The 20,362-nt window shown below is 39.2% G+C and overlaps 1 protein-coding gene across 4 annotated transcripts in view; it reads right to left on the bottom strand.

Annotated features, from left to right (window-relative positions):
• Positions 1-20,362, bottom strand: part of LOC139126295 (paired box protein Pax-6-like) — a 115,963-nt gene that overhangs the window by 79,327 nt on the left and 16,274 nt on the right. For 2 of the 4 annotated variants that reach the window (XM_070692790.1, XM_070692917.1), the window contains exon 2: positions 10,106-10,188. The gene's annotated coding sequence lies outside the window, so the exon portion shown is untranslated. Of the gene's footprint in view, positions 1-10,105; positions 10,215-20,362 lie in introns of those variants that run through there. The other 2 variants (XM_070693156.1, XM_070692980.1) reach the window with 2 other exon arrangements.

Raw genomic sequence — 20,362 nt, 5'->3', positions numbered from 1 at the left:
TTTGCGTGAATAAATAATTACGACAAAGCTACAGATGAGGACCTTGCTTGTATCACCAGAGATTGTCATTTGATAATTTACTGTATATAATTTCTCACAGTGCAAATTTTCGGCCTGCAAAAAGTTACACATGTAAAACTTGAAGCCGCCAAGCTTGATTCGGTGGATCTTGGTGTATGTCCCGATGGTCATATTCTCTGTCCTCAAAACTATCTGAAGAAACAATCAGATATTATCGAGAGATTTTTCTCATTTGCATCTATTTCTTTATTTTCCACGTTATCACAACACTGAGTAAGCGTGTGAATCTAATATTTTATATATATATATATATATATATATATATATATATATATATATATATATATATATATATATATATTCATGACATAACCTACCTCATTGTCTATTTACTAGTATTTTCTACAAGTATTTTGTTTGACAAGTATAAATCGTCACAAATCTCTTGACTGTCGCTGGTAAGATTGGACGTAGTTGAAGAGATGTTAAATCCCTGGGTTGATCTCGCGAAATCCCGGATTGATCCCGGGGTCAGCAAAACCTATGTTATCAATCTTTGCAGGGAAAAAGGAGAGTCATCTCGTCCATCCTTTTGGAACAGGCAATCATGGTGACACTGTTGTCATCGGGTCCCGGAGTCGCCGATCGCACTCATCCAACCCAATTACTCGTCTATTCAGACATGAAGGAATAACGAAGCGATCGTGATAACACAGCGGAAACATTATCCCCTTCTACTAAGCGACGATTAAGCAAAAAAAATGCTAGCGAAGATCTGGTGGTTCGGAGCAACCGACCCAGAAAGATGCGGGCAGGTCTTGATTACTCTGTAATACCGACACGGCGCTGTAATCAGTGGCTTCTCTTTGTCTCTGACGAGATGCGAGTAGATTTGTGAGCCTAATCCGCCGTAAAAAACAAACGAAGGGAAGATAGCGGTAAAGAAGGTTTAATTGGAGTAATGAATCAACGAACTCATCATCATTGCTTTGACTGTGTAATCGGTGACATTTGACCCGAAGTAACAGACCTTCAAATTCGCCAAGCTTGCTTCCTTACAGAATGATCGTAGCGATTCAAGTCACCTTCAGACAGACAAGGCCAAGCCAACGACTGAATATTATTTTGTTTTCTCTTGGGACTCGCAGCAGCACACAAACTCCAAGTACAATTTTTCCTGGTCGGACAGTCATCATAGATAACAGAAACTATTTTATTGAGTGGTGATGTCATTTGAGGTTGTTTAGCTTTTTTTAAACCACCTCCTTTAACAGCAACGAACACCAAAAAATCAAACAAATTCGACAACTTTCATTTTTTGTCTATACATACTGAAAATGCATCACTAACTGTGGCTCAGAAGAGTTCATCGAGATTAACATCGCAGCCATAGAAAACACAGTCTTTGACGATTTCCTGATCAGCCGTAATCTTTACTTAGTTATCGATATTCAACGTTATTTCCCCTGGCTCTGTGTCTCTCTGTTGACATGTGCTTCCTCTCTCCCCTTTCTCTCCCTCCCTTCCCCCTCTCCCCCAGTGCATTTCTTTATATCTGTCTACCCGTCTATCTGTGTATTTGCTCTTCAGTTCGTATTCTGTCGATCCGATTTTCTTAAAATTCTCTGGGCGATATCAAGTGAATTAATACGTTATTCTCATAAATGAAAAACTGCCTTGACAGTTTAGTTTACCGACAAGCTGTGAGCAACACTATCATTAGGATTTTTGCAACATATCCAAAAAAAACAACCAAAAACAGCAACAATGAGAGCAACAAAAACACATACAAAAAGTCCGGATGAACCTGACAAATTTCGGGATAAGGTCATCCGTTCTTTATCTTAACATCTTCCTTGAAACCACAATTTTACTCGCATGCCAAGATCAACAGACTAGGTAAAATACGGTCAGACTATGTCTCTACGACTCTTGACTACGTATACTTGAATTCGGTAGCGTGACTAAAGAGGGAGCTTGGTGGATGTCGTCCGCTTTAATTAATTTTGCATCGGCTGCTACGAAGTGTAAAGCGGAAAGAATTCGGAAAGTCAATTCTATTACCATGACAATAAGTCGATCGCCTCTAGCTTAATTTCCAAGTGGTTTCTTTATCTTCGCACTGATAAATACGTGCAGTATGTTCCTTTGGGGAAGTGACAATTTGTTTTCTGCATTTGGATGGAAGAGAAAAACTGTACCAAATGCTCCTACTGACAACGTTAGGTGTAGTTTTTTTTTAAAGAATGAAAAAGTCAAGTTTCTCCAACCTGTCGTGACTCAACTGAAAAAAGGACAAATCCTGTGTCATCGTTAGTGTATCAAAATCTCAGGAACCCAAACTACAGGCTAATGCGAGAGAGACATACCACATAAATTTAAAACTGCTTCGCATGTATCTTAGGCCAAGTTCAGTGTCAAGGACGTCCATATGCTAACAACTCAAGTTATAGTTTCGCACTTTTTGACATTATTACCTCAACGGAGTCACCATCCTTGCCTGTGGTTTCTGGAAGTAGGCTAAACAGAGCTAACAGTTTTATGGAATAATTGATATCATGATGAACGCTATTACAGGCAGTTCCAAAATGAAACCAACGTGCCATATAGACATTAGCCCCCTCTGTCAGTAACTTTCACACGGTGATGAATGTGAAATCCACGAAGACGTCACTTCCGGGATTCTTCGACATGACAACGCAATTAATTTCAAAATAGCCGCAAAGAAACTATCATAGATATTTCATATCAAGAACTACATTTACAAAAAGCTAATTATGATGTTATGATTAATAAAAAAGCAACAGATAACATTTTGCGTGATATCACAAGAGATAAACATGCAATCATCTACAAAATATGGCATGTTTAATTCCATTTTATCACAAACCATTCCCTGCCTGTTATCTTTTTGATTTTATCATTCAAGTTAAATGCTCAAACGATGGTTTTCCTCCTGTTTGTGATCTCTCACAGTTTTCGCGATTGATCCCATGGCCACCAGAAAAGTGGCAATTCTTCATTCCAAAGTCACTCCCTTACTTATCAGCATTGATTCAGGAGCAAAACAAAAAAGTCGGCGTCATTTATCCAAAGAATACCGCCCGCCATCACCTGGATACCAATTCTCAAAACTTTACCGATGAAATTGTCTTTTCGTTTCCCTAAATTGAGAAGTTTTCTATTGTCATTACCTTCGCCTAAGTCGTTTTTTCTCCTTTGTCGCCTTTTAAAATGTTTGTTTATTTGCGTCTCGCCCACAACCACCTTTGTCCCTGGTGTAAATTGCGCTGCTTGTTGTTAAATGGTTTCCATAGCATTTGAACCCGGATGGAAAAGATCAAACTTCAATGAAGATGTGGCGCTGTCGTCTGATCGCTTTTTCCTCCCGCCGGTCTCATAGTTCAGAAATGCATTTTATATCAATAGAAACCAAACCCATCGGCTGACTTCACATATTGCTATTGACGGAGCACTTTTTCATCATTTGTCCAGAGAAAAAGTTTAATAAGTCCTTAACAGGGGCCACAAAACCCTCTGCGCGGATTGAAACTTTATTAAAATGCCAACCTGTGCATGGCAGTTGCCTGCCAACAGGTTGTCGAAAGTCCTGACTCAGAACTCTACCAAAAATTAACGCTGTGTCTGAGCTTCGATCTCATGTAGAAATTCACGTTTGAAATGCGGGCGCAGACCGATTCCGAAGTACAGGACGCAGCTATCATAGAAAACGAAACAAACGCACGAAGCACCGAAACGAAACCTTTTTAATAGAAATGACTGAAAAAAATTCAGAAGTACCAACAACTTCATTCGACTCTTTTAAAATCTAGAACAACTCGTTAGAATATCTGCACTTTTTCAAGACCTGGCCAGTACACATAGCAAACTTTATAAACCTTTGCTATGTTTTCGGACAAACTTTCGCATTATTGAATTCTAAAACCCATTGCGTGGCAAACTTTACCATTTTACAATGTTGCGACTATAATATATAATTTATAGATTATGTATATATATATATATATATATATATATATATATATATATATATATATATATATATATACATATGTATGTATGTATGTATGTATGTATGTATGTATGTATGTATGTATGTATGTATGTATGTATGTATGTATGTATGTATGTATGTATGTATGTATGTATGTATGTATGTATGTATGTATGTATGTATGTATGTATGTATGTATGTATGTATGTATGTATGTATGTATGTATGTATGTATGTATGTATGTATGTATGTATGTATAAGATGGACAAGAAATGTGTTCTTGTGATTGGTACTTTTCCATGCGTTTGTTATCTTCTTGCATTTCGTGGCTAGCTTCAGTATTTTACTACTAGTATCGAGTCTAGGAATTTACTTATCAATTTGAACCACCGAGAAAGAATATTTAAACTGACTAACCTTCAAAATGTTTGCATTTGAGGAATCGATTCATGCTGAACTTGAATATTTAATTTATCAGGCCATTTTGTAAGAGACCGTGGTGTTCTTAATCCTTATCTGCTTTGTAAATGGCTGACGTTGTATAGAGAATGTATTTACAAGTTCGGGATTAATTCATGCCCCTTCAGATGTCAAACTCATTTCACATTTATACAATGTAGAGTCCGCAGTACAGTTATTGGCGAACGAAATTTACTAGAACACCGTACAAGGAAGGTACACAGGAATTCGCAAAAAATATTAGACGAACGACACTTAGTAGTGCGACACAGGCGATGAATCAAAAAAGGCCTGTGAGTGAGAGCACGCTTTTCAATACACCGCCCTACAGTGATCCCATTGTCTTTGATAGCCCGGTAAACAAGCACCTAAGTGCAGATCATTCCGACAACTGAACATTCAAGAAAAATTTAAAAAATCCGTCTTGTTTAGCCAGCCAATTCTCTTCTCTCCACCTTGAAAATGTGTACGTTTTTACGGCATTAAAACCACTATAAATATTAACTTGAAAACGAAGGGAGTTATGAATTGTAAATCACACTCCTCATACAACGATTTCTAACATCAAAGTCTCTCGTGCGCCTGCGCACACCAGAAAGCAACAGATTGTTCGATTATTGAAAAGTACCTATTAGTATTCATGGGGCTAGGACTATCTTTATTATCGTCTGTATCCGCGAAGCAAAACAAAAAGGAAACCGCGAAGATTTTATCTTATCGATCGATGTTTATTGTGTATGGCTAACAGCGGTGAATGTGATACGGACCAATTATATACGATGATCACGGTGCCCGTATGAACCGTAAGGATTTCAAACAAAAAGCGTGAAAAATTTCAAAAACAGTGCAATTTTTTCACGAACTAGCAAACGATATTCGTACCCAACGGGCACCGCTAACTAAATTTGAATGTGCGTTCAAAAATTATGGTCGAATACCGCCAGAAACGAGAAATAAAGTTTCAAATTTCAAACAGACGACCCGTCGCGTGCACGGCGAACGTCTCGTAAGTAATGTGACTTATGGGGGTGCTTCGCCTTATCATACATAAAATTTTACGATACTTTACGATTACACAATATTAAATAGAAAAACCAGCAACCAGCAAATGAGGCCAGACCATGAAACTTTTGATATAACATTCTGCCCCGGGGTAAATTCGAGATTTAACGTGTACGTGTGTCGAGTGCGGCCTATTTTAATGTTCCGCTTGACTGTGTCACTAAATCTGCACACGGATAAAAAAGTTACAATCCTTAAATAAATATTCTAGTTTCGTATCCAGATCTATCAGAAATTATACAAATATGTGTCCCACTCACACAATGACTATTAAAAATATGCAAGCTTGGCAGTTAACAATTCACTTTTTTCCGAGAGAACACGGCAGCGTCGCGCCATATTGTGAACAATGGCTACTCTTCTACTCTCCAGTAATTGTTATAGTATTTCCTGAAGATAAAATGTAAGAGACGAGGAGATGGACAAAGAGGCGGAGAGACGGCGAAACAGAGACAGGGGAGATAGAGATGGCAGGCGGAAACGGTGGAGGACACACAGACACCAGCCGAACCGGGTCGCGCGCAGATTTGGACGCGTATTTCGCATCCGGATCTGGAATGAAACGAAGGCAGAAATGTCGAGGAACGGCACGACAGACACGATGTCAAAGAGAAGAGACAAATACAGAATATGATATACAGATAGACAGAGAGACACAGCGACAGGCGTAAACACAACAAGAAACAGGAAAATAGAGAAATTTAAACTGTATGTGGTAAAGTAGGGAAATTGTTAGAATAGGTAGTATGTACCTTCAGAAATTTCTGAAAATCCGTCTTTATTAGAATAAATTTAAAATATCGTCGATACCGTCTCTACACGTTTCGTATATACAAGGCAAGTTGACATGCCGAAGCTAGTCAAATTAGAGATAGTGAAATCAAAGGTGTAGCTTTGAATGTGTAGCCTAGATCAGAAGGTCGCAAAGCTTGCACGAGATGAGATGCAGTCACGGGGTTTTATCTATTAATTTCAGTACTTTTCAAGTTTCTGACTGTAATGTATTGTGACTACTGCTTTGGAATACATTACTGCTTTATAACGTTAACGGAAGTGATCGACGAACCTGGAAAAGAGGGATTTTTTCTTAACGCTGGAAAACATCCGAAATGAATATGCCGTGCTCGGTTGGGTGAAACACGCCCTGAGAGATAGAAAATATTTTTTCAAACATCTTTCGGGGAGTTTTGTCGATTTCATTCAACATATCCGCTATTTATGAAGTTCAATTCCTTAATAGAATGGATTTTAAAGGTCTAGCATTCAACGTCCCGCCGTTGAATATCGATTCGTTTCGGCCCGCTCGCTGTCAGTAATCAGGTGGAACAGGGACTGTATACATAGCACATACACTGGGGCCGCGCACGGGGTGCAAAGCGGGGAGCTCCGCGAGAGAACACACGCCTTTCGGACACCGCACCTCCGTCGCCTAAAACGAGATTTTTTCGGCAAGTGTCTTTGAAAGGAAAGCGGAGAGTATATGCTAATTTGAACAATATGCAGAGCTGACGGCAACGCGCTCCAGCGCCCCACGGACGGGTGACGGCGAGCGGACAAAAAAGGCGCGTAAGGTAAATACAGTGTTTTACCCGTTGACTCTCGTCTGCTCCCTGAGGCGGGCCAGCGCTACTGAAAACACGATTACTTCTACCCGTTGCCCAAATCACTCCCACGTCTCAGTGCTTTTACTGAAAGCGACATTTCTATCAACTTTCCCTCCAGAAAAAAACTCTTCCCTGCACCGGCGTTTTCCGCTTCTATTTTCTTCCCAAGGATAGCCAGCATGTGAAAAGGTAAAGTTTGAATTCAAAACAAACCGCTATTCAAAAAGATATTAGGCCGTTAGGTCTTTCCTTTGGTAGTACACAAGAAAAGTAAACATATCAAACTACAAAGTTTACTCTTTCCACAAATGCGTATAAAGTCACGTAGCAGACGAGAACACAACTATCGGCTGATGATCGCTTTTTTGCGGTCCGTGTAAATATTATTAGGTTTATTTTTTGACAAGTCACACACCACATCTACTCTATATTCACAAAGTATCGAAGGATTGGCCTGAATCAACCGATCATTTGCTATATTTACAATCCATGGCGGGATGTGCTATATTTAATTATCAGATGTGCTTCTTTAATACTTCCGTGTTTGGCGTGAGTTGAGTCACGCACTACAGCGTTGCACGACTATGCACCACGCAATGCTGTTTTATACGCTCATTCTTTCGAACGAGATATATTCCGGTGGCAGATGCGCGCTAAACATGAATAAGTAACCGTTGGTCTCAGTCACCCTCGCCTTTGACGTCACAAAATTTTCGGTCTTGCGAGAGATTTGCCAAGATTGGGCGGAAAGATATGATGAAAATGTTTGTGCCGCCAAACTTGACTGAACGTTATCTTTAATTGTATTACATTAAAAATTGAAATACAATAGTTTCATTTCAGGTTGCCCCTGCATGCATTGACATAAATCGACCTCTGCCCAGTCTAAATGGTAAGCTGAAATTAAAGGTATCAAATTTTGCTTCTCTTAATTGGGACGGCAAAATAACTACCTGGGCCAAAATATAGGCGCTGTCTTCGCTTACTAAAATATTAAGATCGTATTGCTTAGGCGGCCCCACAACCGCACGGATCAATTTTGATTTACATTCAACAAAATGTTACTGGTTTCTTCGCAAACTGACATCTGCTGCTCAGCCAGGAAGAGCGACTCTCGGTAATAAAAATTTCCAATGTTGACCCTGCATTTATTTTTTCCCTCCTGTCCGAGTGACCGGAGCGTGATTGCCCCTCCAAGCTGAGGACTCGTCGATAAACCCACACCATCCTGACAACCGCAGCGTCGCGTATACCATATGTTGAAGTGTTGGTTGACGCTGGCGTGTGCGACAGTACGCTCATGAATAAATCCTGGAGGAAATCTAGTAATGATGTAAGTTTTAGTATCCAGAAGCCCATATGTACGAGTTAAACTTACCGATGGTCCACTTGAACTGACAACCCCCCTGAGTCCGCCGAGCCATTTGTGGATTGTTATGTGTTTTTTGTGTCGTCTGATTGTATCCTTTGTCCGCACTTTTACATGCTACTGTTGACGATCATTGACGTTTTCTCCGAGTTACAAAGAAAAAATTCCAAAAAGCTGACTTTTAAATTATGGCTTACTGTAGAGAAAACATGTTCACATATTACGTAGAAATGGCTCGGTCAATTTCCATTTGAAAAAATACGAGTTTGAGGGTATTTCTCGAAGCCAGAGATCATCTGTCTATCTCTGAGAGAGTACCACTCCGTCAAAATTGTTTCGAGTATACAAGATCAGTTAGTTTGATAAACTGAGAACACATGGTCGGACTGCGGTGCATGCGTACAGGCTCAGGGGCACGTGCCCGCGCGTGCGAACAATTTGACGTCTAATTCGAAAATCAACTTCCAAATGCTCGCAATTTTAATTACAATTTGCAATTCTGTATCGATGAAATAGAAGAAGTACATCAGACTGGAAACTGACAACTTTGCTGTTGGAAATTCACTAATTTAAAAATTATGTATAAAGGAGTGATGCTAAACTAGTTTAGCTAGTTCCCGCCTTTCAGCGGGAAATCGTTACCTATAACCCATATCAACACCATACTTGCATTAATTTGACAATTTCAATCATTTTGGACATGCGCTATGACTGGAAACAAATACCATACATTTTTCTGGAAAGACAACAAAATGGAAATTTCCAGTCTAAAAATAAAAAAATAAATGATTTGTGGTTGAATTCCGATAATTTTCATGACTGCTAACAATATTGCGTTTCACAAGAAAAAGGGATGATATTCATGGAAGTACACATGGGCGTATCGTCATTGTGGGAAATGCATTCAAGTTTAAAATGTTATAAATTAAACATTATACAAGAATCAGTTGTGTAAAATATTTATCTTCCAGGTCGTCAAAAAGTCCCTCTCTCTCTCTCTCTCTCTCTCTCTCTCTCTCTCTCTCTCTCTCTCTCTCTCTCTCCGCGCGCGCAAAGTTAAAAGTCTGTCAAATCTCCGGAAAGATAAGGACGAACCAAATTGGCGTAAGTGTAAGGTGAAAATATGTGCGCGCGTTCAGTGTGTCAAATCCCCCACTGAACACATGATTAGACCCCCAGTGTGTGGACAAGCGCGAGATCGACTCAATCACAAAAAAAGTCAGCATGATCTGACCGTAATGACAGTATCATTCGAGACCATACTGCTTTATCATGAAGTCCACCAACAATGCGACAAGAAAAAAGCTATTTTAAAATCTATATAACTGATAAGCAATAGAAAATCTTCGACCATCTCTAATGGCCGCACTCTCGTCGCGCGCCAAAAGCAACCTCCATTTTTCTCGTTCACTGTTCTAAACCAATGAGCGTCAAATCTAAAGTTGGAGAATAAATTCATCTCAAAACGACTCATCCATAAAAAAGTGAAATCGCTGAAAAGCCTCGTCATGTAGAAACATCGGTTCAGAAATCGTAAAATCTGTCAAAAAAGCGGAAAAATGAAGTTTCTTTACCTGTTTTGAAATTCTGTGCTTCTTTTGATTTATATAGTCTTTTTCCTCTTTTCTTCAAAGCTGTGATATCTTTACCGGCAGTTCTGTAGTGGAGTCGAAGCGTAAATGTCAGTTAAAACTTCTTCTGCGCATATATACGTACTGGAGCAACAAAGACTCGCTGATACGTCATCCGTGGCTAGCCGTTGCCATTGGAAACGCACTCTCCTAATTTTGTGACTCTGGTCTTACTTTCATGGGGTTTTGGTAGCTTTCTGGGCCCATTGAACTTTTCCAATTAATAGATTGACGCGTCACTCATCCAGGCTCAATAGTCACCACTATACCCTCACTATATTATTATTCACCCAATGACTGTTGTTCTCAATTGAGCACTATTTAGAACTGTATTGTGTGGCCAACTGTCACAAATTTTGCGCAGCGAGATCGGCGGCACTCCATACTCAAACTGCCCAGCTATTTCAACAATTTGACAAAACTGCCCATAGGAAAGTACAGGGGGAATGGCACAAAATTTTGCCCAGTACGCCAACAACATCACTGTCGCAGACATAATTTTATCTCAGCGCCGAGATACGCGCGAAGTCTGTGACGCAAGAAACTGAAGCTTATGTTAAGCGTTTTCCATACGTACTGCAGCCCGACAAAATTAGCTTTCAAAACATCTCCACGCGTCTTATTGTTCCACACTACTATAGCAAAATAAAGGAACAATGGAGAGAATAGAGCACACAACATGACGAACGATCACTTCTCATACAGCCTTCGACGAATTACACGGCATCAAAATTAACGACAAAGCAAAAAAATTCTTGTCACAAGGAACGGGTCACGAGTTTTCAGAGATCGTTTTGTGTGGGAGCAAAGCGCCTCATTTACGAACACTTCTTATTCATCTAATTAGATAATCTCAAAATCGGAGATATTGAAAGAGTAGAAAGGCTGAAGTGGAGTTTTAATTGTACTTGTTAACGATTGCTATAAGATAAGATCTTTTGAAGGCGATCAGCCTTATTAAACTTTGTTTGGTACAACGTAAGAAATGTTGATAAGTTTGTGCTCATGGGATGCACAGATAACGATGTTCCTCCATAGCAGTGCTCTATGAAGGTAGCGTTCTGACAAAGCTCTTAAAGTTCATTTATGGCGGCCGAATAAAGACAATTTAAGAGGCGGGAAGCGGTAAAGTAAATGAGTAAGAAATATATGTATGAGCGAGTGTACATTGAAGGCGACCATTTCTTGAAGGATTGTTTCAAGCATAACTATGTGCTATGGTTTGCCCCTCTACCGACTTTGTTCGCAAAATGGTTAATATCATTTTTTCGGTTCTTTTTTGTGTTCTGCATCAAAATATTTCCTGGTCAAAGTTTCCAAGTTGTGTCTGAAAAGTTATTCTGAACGCTGGTCTTCGGATTGCATTAGGCAAGGAAAAACTCGCTCACAGGGTAAATAAACAGAAAAAGACATTTTAGTTTGTAAGGATTTTAGAAGGAGAGTTGCTTTTCAGAACCAGACTAGGATTGATGAAGACCACGCAAGATTATTGAAATCCAAGGACACATTAAGGCCTGACGTAATTGTAATCTGAACTTGGGGAGAGGTTCTGCAGATAATCATGAACCGTCTTCTTCTTAGCAGTAGATTCTTGGAGGGGTGGGAGGTGAGGAAGGCTAGCTGGTAGCATGTAGCACGCAGAATATGCTCGTACATCGGTCGGGTGGCATATGGCCTAGAGAGCGATTACGAGATGAGAGGCAGAAACTGCAATGTTTCTGTTCACCTGACAGTTTAGACAGAGAGAGAGAAAAAAAACCGATAAATCGGCGCTAAAACACATAGAAAGTATGCCCCAACAGCTCTGGCGTAAGCAACGATGTCAGAGAGATGGGTCTCTGCCGACTCGTCCCCGAGGCCCCTCAGCACAACCGATATTTCGTAATCTGTGTGGGATTGAAATCTTCCGATTGTGATTCGCTTGTCACTCATTTTTTTTTGCCTCTTCAATGTCGTCTGACGGGGAATTTCTTTTTTGAAAGAAAAAAAGTGGTACAATGAATAACACAAAGATGAAATCTAAAATTAGCATCATTTGTGGGGGTAAATTATATTTGTATTTCTCGCTTGGGTGAGACCAAATGTGCCCGGTCGTATTCATTCACCAGCTCTCGGCGACATCACGCGTCGCTTTCTGATCAAATTTAGCGACATTTCTTGTTACAGATATGCCATCAAGTAGTCTCGTTAAAGTTTGAGGAGAAGTTAGCAATAGTTACTCAAAAGATTGTAAAATATTATTTTTGTAAATTCCGTAAAACGGTGGAAATATTTTTGAACCGGTCGATTTTTAAGGTGTTGTCCCGGCGTACTAGATCTTGAGGTGAAACTGAAAGATAGATAGTTCAACTGTAGACTGCTTAAAGCAAAAACATAAGTTTGGCTGCGACGACCAAGCTAAGGGAGCCTCTTCAACGATTCATAATTTTGCAGGCTTTCGCTTGATCGCCCAATCATCGGACGCATGAAGAAACGACATGAATCAACGGTTCCCCGATAATCCAGACTGACTATCATTGCAATCAATAGGGATGTGCGCAAAAAAGTTTGACACAAGTCACAAAATTGACCACAAATTAAGCCAACTTTGAACCGTCGTTAATAGCACAGACGAGAATTTTTCCCGCCATTTCGCGCCTCAATGTTGACCTCAAATGCAGGTCTACAAATCTGTTACAAATAAGTAACGGAAATTTACGAACGAAAGTTTTGTGATACGTTTTGATCTCCCCCTGACGTCACACGACCTTAGTTATTGCACATTGACGCAAACACTAAAAGTTTTGAAAAAAAGATGCGCATATTCGCAAAATCGAAACTTTAAGTTTTTCAGAAATGAAAGGAAATCTGCTACTGAAATTAATACTGTTTTCTCGGCGTATTGTTCGCTGCTGTACGACAGCAGTCGGGCAGGTCAAAGGGCAAAACGTTAGAAACACAGCCTCCTTCCGTACAAATATTTCGCGAAATCCATTTCCTTGTCTTTCAGAATTCCAGCATTTTGGATGATTTGTCCGCCCTTTCAGTGTTTATTCGACACGTGTGGGGAGCTCGCTTGAAAGAAACTCGGCACATGTAAGTGGGACCAGACACGTGAGGAGTAGAGTCACCCACAACAGTTTGCTCAGCGCCGACGGTACGACACTATCGCTAATTGCCGATTTTGATATTATATTTCGTGGCGTTTGACTCACAAATCGCGCGCTCGACTTTCTTTTCATGAAATGCACTTTCTGAAGAACTGCAACCAAATGCCCGACACACGTCCGCTGTTTTGTGTGAAAAATTGAAATGCAAAACGAGGGTAATTTTAACTTATATACAGTTGCTCTCTACAGGGTCAGAGTTTTGACTAAAATTAGCTCCAATTAGAACTATTGGTACTAATCTTAATTTCATTAATATTGGTTTTTTCCTTTTCCCGGCAGTCAGTCGTTTTGTCCCTCTACAAGTAAAATAAAGCTAATCGATTAACTGTAGCTTTCCTCCTTCAAGAAAAAAAATGAAATGTTCTTTTGCAAGGTGCACTGTAACCCTCAATGCAAATAACACAAAGGGGTTATGTATGTGCACAATGAATGTTGTAGGCGCAAAAGGCGCGAAAATGCAACGTGTCGGGTCGTCTGCTGCCTCTTTCTGGAGACACCATTCTGATTATTAAATATTTTGTTGTCACTCTACCTTGCAATGGTTATTTTGTAAAGCAAAGTAGATCAATTAAATCTACCAATTCGATTTTTGAAGGCTGTGTAATTGTTACAGTAGGTCAATTTCGAGTCAGCCTGGACTTGGAACAACTCATTGTAGCCGGATATTTGTATTTGCCACAGTAGCGCAGAAGAATCAAGTGATCTGATCGAAGCCATCTTTTAGTCCAAGGTTCATTACATCGTCTTTGGCGGAATGTCGCGGGGATAAGGGCAAACTTACACGATAACGCTCCTTTTTGTTTGTTTGGCGCGCAATCAAACGCCAGTACCCGCGTCAAGTGACATGTTCCGTATTCATGAGTTTCTTCCAAAAGATATGCTCAGTAATTGAGCTTATCGGGAACCTTTCATAGCCTCTTCCGCCGTGATTGGCGTTATTCTTTCTCATTTGATAGGGTAGACGGACCATTTAAATCAAGGACATTGAAGAGCGTTTCTTTTATCCATCACGGACATAAGCGCCTTAATTGTAGTGTTCTGAAAGTTCAGAGTCGAAAAAAATGGAACAATTTGATCCCAGTGTTTGCCTGTGAGCGTTCCGTCTGCTTTTCTCTCGAATAAACATTTAAAATACAGTGTTTCTTATTTTTAAGAATGAAAGAGTTTCAATACTTTGTTAATGTGCAGAAGTAAATATTGCCGGACAATATTCGGAAGACTTTGACAATCGTATTTGAAACCTTATACCTTCAGTGGACTTATTAAGCAATTATAAAATGAGTTGACGTCACAGCCTTGGGTTTCTTTCAAGATCTTATGAAAATCAAAATTCATTTGTATACCCGTGCAATTGTATTCAGGAAGCTTTTTAATGTTAGGTAGTGCGTGCTAACTCGCATGAAGTTGTTGACAGCGCTATTTACTGGAGACCCTGTTGAGATAGCGTCATCGCCGAAGTGTCTGCTGGTTCAAGACCTTTCGACGCCGGCTATTTTACTTTAGAAAAAGAATCAGCTTCATCAGCAAGGTAGTATTATCCGACCGATTGGCTATGATCAGACAAATTACGTCAAATCGTCTGTATACACAAACGTAATTACAATCTCCCTAGCTCCCAAAGTCAACGAAGCGGTCATGCTCGGTGACGTATGAATGGACATGCGCAATCAGCTTCAGCGACGCGTTCGCGGAGTTGTACCGTCGAGACTTCGTCGGTTTCTCGAAGACACGAGTAGCAGTTCAGAATGTTTTCTTTTTCATGAAGATGGCTTCATTTCGTCTCTTGAGTCCATTCGATTCGAAACTATCAAATGAAAAACCCTGACACAATCGAGATCGAAGGCCATTCCTTTGGTCTTACAGTCCGACTGATTTGCGTATTTAAACAATACACGAACAGGGGGATTTTATTCCTCGCAATGACTCAAACCTTTTGGCCAACACTTTAGAAACTAAAACGTTTGATTAGCACGAATATGCCATGGCTCACCGACGGTTAAGTTCAATTTGACGTTCGAAATTGCAAAACATTTCATTAAAAGCTGCACAGTAACGTCTCGAGGATGTGCTGCGGACATTACTTATCTTTCGCTGCAATTTGACAATTTCCTTAATTTGTGTACGTTCTGTTTCATCATAACACTTTCATAGACTTTGTCATTAATAAAAATGCCATCGTGTTTTTTTCAGTTTCAAAATGCTGTTTAACGATACATGAAAATTATTGCAATGAAAAAACAAAAAAATATTAACAATACAAAACAAAAAGTGAAGTAAAAAGGTTGGGTTAAAAGTACTTACTGCTATTATGATAATAAAATTTCATAGAAAAACTGCAGTTCCTGGCGTTGGCGTTCAGAAATAATGGTTTTATGTTGATGATAACTGATGATTCACTTATATTTCTAAATCTTGTCCGTGTTTGTTCATATTCATTCCAGCCACACTTATAGGTAGGGCCTTTGTATCCCCCCGCCCTACAAACATACAGAATGTTTTTCTGACGCGAACTTGCATTTGGTTGGTGTCGTCAGCGTGCGTACACCATCGGAGACCACCATATTGTTGCCAAGGGGCGGGAACCGGTTTTATATTCGAGAGGCACGATAAATTTGACACTTGGTGACAGAAGCGATGATAGCTGATGAGATGTACCTCCGTTTAAGTAGGAGTGGAGAGCTAATGGCCGTTCTACGACTAGGTATTCTCTGATTTACGATCGTTACGGCAATCTTGACGTTGCGACCAGAAGCGCGCGCGAATAAAGTAATGCATTCATGGCGCAGACTATCGTTCAGTGTCCGCCATATTTTACGAAAGTTGTCTCGAGGTGTCTTCAACAGACGAGCGAAACATCTGCTGTTTTCATCCACAGAACGTCGCCGCTTACAAAATAAAAGAAGAGTCTGAAAATGATTTCCCCAACTGAAACTGTGCCATGCAAACATATTTTTTTTGAAATTATTCGTTTGATATTAATTTTCGGCGACGTGCTGATGTGCCAATCGGCACAAAATTTTCACATACGTTTCACGTGCGTTTAAGCAGCATTTCTTATGTTTTGATATTTATGCATTTATACAATAAATTAGCGAAATGATAGAAGAAAGTTATACTTCCTCACGTGAAGGTCGTATTATAAATGTGTGATTATTTATATTCCGCCTATACCAAACCTTTCTCTGATCATAACGATATACATAAAACGATTTTAGTGTATCTTTCCAGCTAAAGTTAAGCAATAAAGATTCATTGGTATAACCCAAACACGATATTCCCCAAAATACTGTATGTGTAATGGAAATCACGTTACAGTTATCACCTCATCTGCATATATGTTGCATTATCCCTAATTACATTTCAGAAAATCAGAGTATGGTTTTCTTAGCAAAGAACCCAAAATTATATGAAATATGAAATTTTCGCAAAACATAATCATAATGTTGTCGAATGAAAACGTTTTGTCTTGAATTTCGACTCCATGAAATTCGTTTCTCCATATCTTATCAAACTAGCGTAGTGCACATAATTAACGCTTTGGCACAATTTCTCTGAGTTGGACTAACTATACTATTGAAAGCAAAGTACATCTCGATCGTGGTAGACTTGATGAATTAGTATTTGAAATAGTATTTATGCACAAATTGTAATTTTACTCAAGGATGCATGCATCTTCGATCACGCCTGACTCAAACATTAAATTTAGGATCACAATCATTGCACCCCGTGTATTCTTTGTAACATTTCATTTTGATATGCGTCCTTGATATAAATGAAACAAAAATTAAGAACTTATTCAAAACGTGCGTGCTTTAAATATGTTTTTGATTAAATTGTGTAACAGGTAACCAGAACTACGTTCGGTTTCCCTGAAACCATACAGTTTCCAAGTTTGCCGTCTTTTCTAAAAGTATGAAAATCACCTTTAAAATACAAACAATAAAACAAAATCGAAGGTCATATCAACCTTTGAAAGTGGTATTTGTTAGCCATCAATGAGATGACAGCTTTAACAAGTATCTTTGGATGTTTTTAGTCATGATTCTCCGCAGAGTCGCAGTAGCATACATAGCATACATACATACATACATGGATATATATATATATATATATATATATATATATATATATATATATATATATATATATATATATATATATATATATATATATGCTCGCCTAGCTGTTCAACTATGAGGTGTCAGTCAGTAATACAATTCCAAGACCGATTCAATAGATGTATGCGCAATTCTGACTATTACTCGTTTTCACATATACTTGCTGTGACGCATACCGTTATTTCTCAAAACTTTTATTGATGGTGTGCGAGTTTCACGTCAAAAACGATTCAGAGTCTCGGAGTTGGCAATTCGATCCGCAGGGTTCCCGCCATTTCTGCACTTTGACCTTATGACTCAGTGCACTGTCGTAGTAATACTTTGGAAAGTGTAAGGCAAAGATATTACATCCGTCGAATGGCGTGGAAAAAATCGACTACACACATCTCTCCCTGCAGCTATGAAGACTTGTGAGGTTGCCACTACAACAGAAGAATAACTGGCCTGTGATTATTATACTTCTCGGTGAGCCGGCGCGGAACGAAAATATTCACCGGAATCTCGATTTCTAATGAAGCAACAGCTCGAAACGCATTTAAAGTTAAAAACCATGAACCCGAAACGCCATTCGATTGAATGGAGCCAGAACAGTTCCGGTGAAGAGAAGGACGAATACTTGGTCATGCGTTTCAAGAGTTACCCAACCAGTCGTGAAACAGTTACGTAAAAGGAAAAAAAACACCCCTTCGAGAACTTACTCAAGCGCAACTTTTTATCTTCAGGGAAATATCATCCTTGAAAATCGATTTCGAATTCCAGACGGTCGCTGTATTGTTGTAAGCGTCCTTTCAATGTGTGTCTCGCTCGGAGGCTCTTCTGTGGAGCGTTGAGCTTCGCGTCTTTGTTTGCCACGGTAAAGATTCCTGCCTGAGTTGGTGGATCCATATGGCGGGAACCGAAACTTTTGCACGTTGCAATGCAAACCACTGTCCATCTTAAATGAGCATATGATATCGAATGAATGAGTGAAAGAAATAAAGAACAAATGAATGAATAGATAGTTGAATTCTTCCTATCGCCGCTTCTATAATTTGCTTAGTTGATGGATTGCTTTATTTTTTGCTCGGGTGGCCGTGTGATCGACTAATCGGCATGTTTGTTTGTTTGATCATCCCTCTTGTTTGCCGATTCATGAAACCACCGTATGTTTACCTACCTGGCCGTTGTGATAAAAGTCCTTTTACTGTTGATGGTTCACCGGTTAACCCTTTGAGCAATGTATTTTTCCCATCAAAATATCAGGGCAACATCTTACCAATGTTTATTAATTTTTTTGTCATTTTTTAAATTTTGCACCAAAGGGACATAACTTTTCATTAGCTATAGTTTTTGACCAAAATTTTGGGGAAAGTCTGAAAAAATTGTTTCCGTTGTACTCTATAAATACAACAAAAATCGACTTAGGAATTCAAAGACTTGATAGTGTCGATAGTATCACTCAAATCCTCTGTTAAAGTTGATTGACTGAACTTTTGAAATGGGCAACATTACTGCTACATTTCGCAAGTCTGGTAGAAATATGTTTTTTTTTGTTATTTTGGTCGATTAACAACCTATTTTGCAGCTTACTTCAATTGATAATATGTTTATCGCTGTTACAATTTGTTTGCAGGGCTGTTTGACATTGCCTAGTTTGTTAGATGCCATATTTGCTTGGTTTAATTGTACAGTTGTCTTTTGTTGACAAATTAAGTATCTTACTAGTTGTTTGTGTAGTTCTTCATCATATTCTTTGCTCAGAATGAGCAATGTTCATTTGTGGAACGATTTCTCAGTTGTCATTGGACGCGTCGTGTCTGCAAATGTGCGTGTATTCACATATGTTTTTTCAGTCGCCATTATTTACTCAGACATTTTTTGTTCGTTTTTTCCCTGACAGGTATGTAGTGGTTAAGATTTTGTGTACGATCACGGTAATTGCAGCAACTCATAATTGATATGTTGTTGTCACTGATGGTGGTTGGTGGTGATGATGATGATGACGACGACGATCATCATCATCATCATCATCATCATCATCATCATCATCATCATCATCATCATCATGGTAATGATGACGACGACGATGACTATGATGACGACGGTGATGATTATGATGACGACAACGATGACGACAATGATGATGGTGGCTATTATCATGATCATAATAACATTGATAATGATGATGATGATTATGACAAAAGTTTATCATTCATGAGATATGTCGACGTAGGGCAAGTAGTATTATGAAACACTTCTACTTCGCAGGTAAACATAGCGTGACGTCACTTTTTGATTTTCCTGTTTTATCATTATCCCGAAAGTCAACCTACGACTGAGGTCATTTGCAAAGTTCTTCCTTTGTCTTCGTTCCGGTTTTGTCTTTATCAAAATTGTCCATTGCACTACTGTTCAACTAAACATCGATATTTACCGGCATGCATAGCGAATATCCACCCACGGCTCGTATTTTACCTCTTTGCTCCATCTGCTACACCGTCGTGAGCCCATGTAGACACTGTACACCAGACCCTTTCGACAACTAAACTACAGACAGACCTCTTCGCTCTTCATATAATTTCCCCCAATTTGTTCAGAGGAAACCACCTTTGTTTTGAGAGAAAACAAGTTTCTGACCAAAATTCAATAATCCTCTGTGAACAATAACAAATATAATAATTAAAGCAAACTTCAGATTTGTTTACTTAGGACGCACGACAATGACAGACTACAAAAAGTGGTTTCCATAATTGGCGCCGAAACATATCGAAAGGAACCGCAGTAAAATTATAGCGAGAGATGAGGCCATCAAGGTCGGTTATGAAAATAACTTCGAAATTGTGATCACTTGATCTTACACTACAGTCTTATGTTTTTATAGCTCACACGTTTTGTTTGCCACTGGATAATACAGATCTATAATCTCATTCTCCACCTTTGAATGTCTGTTGCTC

Source organism: Ptychodera flava, chromosome 1, assembly GCF_041260155.1.
Source record: "Ptychodera flava strain L36383 chromosome 1, AS_Pfla_20210202, whole genome shotgun sequence".
NCBI lineage: Eukaryota > Metazoa > Hemichordata > Enteropneusta > Ptychoderidae > Ptychodera > Ptychodera flava.
This window is presented reverse-complemented; position numbering and strand designations above follow the sequence as displayed.